The sequence below is a fragment of the Centruroides sculpturatus genome, unplaced genomic scaffold (assembly GCF_000671375.1).
Source record: "Centruroides sculpturatus isolate CEXI.00-Female unplaced genomic scaffold, Cexi_2.0 scaffold3010, whole genome shotgun sequence".
Classification (NCBI taxonomy): Eukaryota; Metazoa; Arthropoda; class Arachnida; order Scorpiones; family Buthidae; genus Centruroides; species Centruroides sculpturatus.
In genome coordinates, this window is record NW_019387101.1 from 8,616 (window position 1) to 14,681 (window position 6,066).

Genomic DNA, 6,066 nt, shown 5'->3' on the forward strand with positions numbered 1-6,066 from the left:
ATTTGTTTACAGTTTTACCTTGATTTACGTAGAAGGAGAGATTTTCTTATTGTAGCCNATTTTTCTGTCTATATGTATGTATGTATGTATGTATGTATGTATGCATGCATGTATGTATGCATGCATGCATGCAAGTTAAAATAATATAATGGTTTAGCTAAAATTAGATAAGATATTTAAATAAAGTGGGTACTGCTGTAAATATATTACCAAAATTGCATTTAAAACTAAATTTTTTTAATTCAACTTATATCAAAGATTTTGTCATTTTACAAGATTAGTTAAAATTAAAGTGCTATTATATATATAGTAACACTTTAATCTAAACTGATATTAAATATTAGAAGAAAAAAATAATATAAATTAGTTCAATTCTAATGCTTTTCTAAACAAAAAATATGAGTCAAGTTGATTACATATTAAATTCATGTAAATTATTTAAATTCTGTGAAGAACAGAATTTGTTAGATGTTTTCTCAGAAAAACTTTTATATTCCTTGGACTCACATAATACTCTTCATATTCAATATTGCATGCTTGGCACAGATTCAAATTAAAACTCTGAATCATGAATATGTGATTATCATCCAAAAATATGTATAAACAAATTTGAATATGACAAATGAAAACAATGCATGCAAGTTTTTTCCAATCATTACAAAAACAGATAAAGTTTGGAAAAACTGGCCATTGATCAAATATATTTATAACTAATTACAGCTCATCTTCTGTCTGAACACAAACTAAGAATTACATTGAAGTGCAAGCAAGTCAGTAACATTGTTTCAGCAGGCCATTGGAATGATCTCCTGTTGCTATGGCAGCAGTGATATCACCACTAGCATAAAAAAAAAAGAATTAAGAAAAATTGCATGTGCCTGGGCTAGCAACTTTGGACGGGACACTGTCACTTTGACTCCACTTTATCTTGAAAATGAAATCATGGACTTCCAATTTTTATTACATTTTCAATTTCATCATCTTATTATACATAGTGACAAAGTTTAATCAAAATCAATCAATCAAATTTTGAAACAAACTCAATTCTACAAGTGCTAGTGAAGCCATATAGAAATGGCTTCACTAGCACTCCACTTCAATCAATTTAATATTTTTTGTAAAAACTGTTCCAGTTAACTGTATTATTTCTCTATGAAACCAAAATATATGAATATACTGTAGATTCTTGTTGGCCAAATTGTTCAAACAACTATGAATCTATTGTCATTGGAAAGCTTAAATCATTGAAAGACTTCAACCTTTAATCATTCTTTAACTGTTAAAAGTCAATTTCCATTTTATGATATTATATCATGTATCATATATTATTTGTGCATAGTTACATAGAACAAAATTTGTATTATAAAAAATGAGATCATAATATATAACCTACAATTATTTGCAAAGTTATTGCATATGAAGAAAAACTATGTAAAATATAATTAAAAAATATTGTTTTAATTTACAAACTGATTAAATGTACTTTTTTTATTGTGTGTACAAAGCAAAAACTGCATTGTAGATAAGTTAAAATTAGTTATAATATATAAATTTGCAAAAATGTAGTGGATATTTGAGAATATAGTAAATGAAGTTTACTCTGATCTCTCCTCATAATCATATATATAAATTTCCTTGACACTTATTCTTGCTTTCAACTTAAGTTCAGAGGAGAATTCTAAAAATAATTCTGTTAAGAAAGATTATGCTTGCAATATTTTATTTTAAAAAGATATCATTTAATTAGCTTCAATTATAAATACTTAAATATAATTGATTTAAATTTTCACACACCTTTACAAAATCAATATTATTTTGAACAATGTTTTTGGCAGCTTCAGACACAAAATATAAGTTTTTCTTCCTTTCTCCTGCACAACGACTTAAAAGCTGTTTATATGGAAATGAATCCAATTTATAGAAATCCCTGAGGAAAAACAAAATATTTTGTACAATTTGTATATTAAAATATATATACAAATAAACAAAAACATTTTAATTGTTGATCTTCGATTTATTATCTGAAGATTAGATCAGATACATGAACATAGTAAATTTATAATTGAAGAATTTTAAATCACAAAAATTAAATGTATTTTAATTTTTCCTTAAAATAATAATTTATATACACTAGACTCTTGCTAATCTAGCCATTCCTTGCACAAAGAGTGCCAGATTACTAAATATGTATAGACCTAAAGATAATGAATGATGTTACATCTGATTCAAAAATAGAATACATCTACTTCAAAATAAGAAAAACAGTACTGCTTCAAAAAGGAATTAGTACTGAAGGTTGACACCTTCAGTACTAATTCCTTTTTGAAGCAGTACTGTTTTTCTTATTTTGAAATTATATACAGTAATTGTAAATTTAATATACATGTTTAAAAAAACATGAATGGAGGCATATTATATTAGGAGATATAACATATTATAATAGGAGATATGACAGATAATTGAGAGGCTAGATCAGTGGTTCACAAAGAGGGTATTATCACTTCATGGGTGGTGAGTAAATCTAGGGGACAAATAGAAGCAAGGGGGTGGTAGGACTGAATGATAACTGTAGGCAAGAAAAGAAGGGTCACTGACCACCTTTCCTTACCTCTGATAAATCAGGCAAGAAGAAACATTGAATTTAATGGTTTCTAGATGATTACAATAATGTATAGTGAGGACACAAAGTGTGAGGTTCTTAGAAAAGCTTTTCTAAGAATTATTTGAAACCTTTCTCACATAAGGGAAAATGGATTGGGAGTGTTGGGTATAAGTTTATGGAACCAAGGGGACAGTGGCTCTAAAAAGTTTGGGAATCATTGGACCAGATATACTAAGGGCCAGAAAAACAAGTGTGTACTGCAATACTATCATAAAATTAATCACTTAAAATTAACTTCCAACAAATTTCTTTTTGCTAATAAGTCAACAACTTTATTAAAACTGAATGAAAAAATTGAGCAACACAAAATGATCTTTTACATCCAAGACAATAAGTTTCTTGCAATAAAAACTATATCTAATTTAATTTCTATTTCAAATTACAAACCTAATATTTGGCCAAATAATTCCTTCTTCTTTAAAAAATATATAAGGATCTTCTTTATAGCCCCAAATTTTCTTTTTCTTTCTGGGAGGGCTTCTTTAAGAAAAATAATAAAATATTGTATATTGCAATTTATTCCAAAAAATAATTAAATTAAATGAAAAAGTCTTTCCTGCTGTTTCTGTATTTTTTATATATTATTCACAACATAACATCCATTATTTGAATTATTTTTATAATTAAATAAAAATATATTTTTTTGTATTCAAAATAAACATTTTTTAAATATAGAATACATTAAATTAATAGAACAAAAATTCAGTTTATAAAAATTCATAAGTAAATGATTGCATTAGAAATTATTTGTATTAAAAATAAAAAAATGTAAAGTTCTTTGCATTTGATATAAACATATTTTAAAAGTAAGAGTCTGTCCAATTTAAATTTTGTAAATAAAATCATTTATATAGTATAGATGATAAGATTAATTATTTTCATTTTAACATTATTTTAGAAATTAAATTTTGTTTCTAAAATTTTTTGTTGCATTTTTTGCACTTACTGCTAATGAAAAATTTTCCACATATTTGGATATTGTTTTCTGATCTAAAAGAAAAAAGCCCTTTTTTTTTATTGAATTAGAATTAAACTAGGAGTTGTATAATTGAAAATTTGAAATTACTTAACATATTAACAGTAAATGTTAATTTAATATTAATTCTAAATATTGCTCATGTTTTAAATTTTTTATTTTTCTCTTATTCAATTTATAGTAAAATGTTATGATTAATTAATACAAGAAACAAATTATAAGCTATTGCAGCCTGCAATTATGACTTTATGGAAATAACTGCCTATACAGTAGACCCCCCCTATAACATGGGTTCACATAATGTGGATTCATATATTGCGGCAAAAAAATTGCGATCGTATTCGTATAAAGACGCTAAAAGAGACTCGTGAAATGCGGTAAAACGTCATCGCTGACTCGTGTCGTGACAGGATTGGTCAAATCTAGACCAATAGCGGATATTGCACAAACCGTTGAGTTTAAATGAGCAGCGGAACTACTAAAACCAATTATTATTTAACATCCATAAAAATTATATTTATGTTAATAATGTCTCCAAAGTTCAACAAATTTCTCGCAGAAAAATAATTTATCAGGAAGTACATGAGCACTATTCAATGCACCACTCCATGACGAAAACAAGCTTAAGCAATGGCGTCATCGAATGGTGCACACTCAGCAAGTAATCCTACAATTTTTTGTTTATAGCATAGTTTATATGGATTATTCCCAAGAAATTATATGTGTTTGGGAAATGTTGAGTCAAATTAGTCTAGAAATGATTAATTTTATGGAAGAAAACCTTTCAAACAGCCACAGTCTGTAAACTTCATACGTGGCGGGCTGTGATTGGCTCATGTATTTAAGGACTCGTAGAACGTAAATTTCATAAAAAGTGGAACATATCTATCGCATTATAGGGGGGTCAACTGTATTTTGTTTTATATATTAATTAATTGTAATATTTTATTAAAAATTAAATTAGAGAAAAATAAAAATTCAAACAAGCATTCATGAACAACATTCAAAATTAAATTGTTGCTGACAATACATACTAAAATGTGCTAGTCTTATTGCAGATCACCAGCATGCATAAAAGATAGAAAATGATATCCTAATCTGTCCTACCCAAAATAACTTATGAGGATTTTAATCAGATTAACATACAGATCCCCCTAATAATAGGTTACTACTTTACTTTTTAGCCATCTGGCTGACCTTTCAAGTTTTGGTTTTGAAAACATATGCAATTTTGTTTTTACATAATTTTGATTTAACAGTCTGGAAATGACATTTAATTTTCTTTTTACAAAATTTATTTTAATTTAATAAATTTCAGTAAATTGACCTTTTTAAAAATGTCTATTTGATTTTATTTCTATGAAAAAGTTTCCATACTTTGTTTTTATAAAAACTGTTCTTTTCTTAAAAAAATTCTTATAATTTGCATTTAAGACTACTAAACATGCTCAAGTATATTTTGGTTTTTATGACTTACTTGAATGTGAAGCAACAATCAATCTTTCATTCTAACTTTAGCTCATGACTGAAGCAATAAAAAAAAACCAACTTAATTTAAGGTTTGATGATTTGTTTGCATTTTATTTAATTTCTTCTAATTTCTTTCAGTATGAAATAATTTTTGCATACCGTTTGGTATTGAGCTAAAGGAATTTTGCTGTTTAATTGAACAAGCCAAATAAAGATAAAATTTGTGCAAATATAAATTTATTAAATTTTACTAATAAATTGCAATCATCCCATCTCTGATTTATTAACTAAATTGAAATTTTTTGTTTAAACATATCCTGTTATATTAATTGCTTTATCTTATTATCCTTATTAGTTTTTAAGGTCTAGAACCAATCTTCCATTTCTCCATACAAATGATATCCTTCTTTACAGATTTTTTGAAAATGCATCTACCATATAAAAACCAAATTGGATGTATATGAAAAATATAATTTAAATAATAAAATTAAATATAAATACATCTGAAAATTGTACTCCATATAATGTTAATTACAATAAATAAGGCAAAGAATTTTATTTTAAATCAATTTTAATACTTTTGTATAATTAATTATATTATTACATTCACTTACTTGTCAGATTCGTCTTTTGTTTCAATTACATCTGTAATAAAAGTGTTTGGTTTCAGAAATCCATAATTATTTCAAATTAATTACAATTAAAAATGAAAAATAATCAACATAAAACAATATGCAAAACTAAAATTTTACAATTTCTGTAATTCCTCTCTTTTTACTTGTTTACCTTTGTTTTTTTAAGAAGTTATTCCTCAACAAAAAACCATGTAAACTGTTACTTCTGGTGTGTATAAAAAAGGATTAAGATAGACTCGAAAATTTGATATTTTTGTAAATAGTCGAAAACTTCAATTATGTAAAATTTTACATGTTAACAAGATAATGCTACTCAGAATTGG

At 25.8% G+C, this 6,066-nt stretch overlaps 1 long non-coding RNA gene across 1 annotated transcript; it reads right to left on the reverse strand.

Moving 5' to 3' along the window:
- Positions 1-1,792: 1,792 nt before the first annotated feature.
- LOC111616163 lies at positions 1,793-5,755 on the reverse strand. The gene is made up of 3 exons (XR_002755200.1): positions 5,723-5,755; positions 3,050-3,142; positions 1,793-1,927 (listed from the first exon to the last, which is right to left on the reverse strand). It is a non-coding gene; the product is annotated as an uncharacterized LOC111616163 (long non-coding RNA).
- Positions 5,756-6,066: the final 311 nt, after the last annotated feature.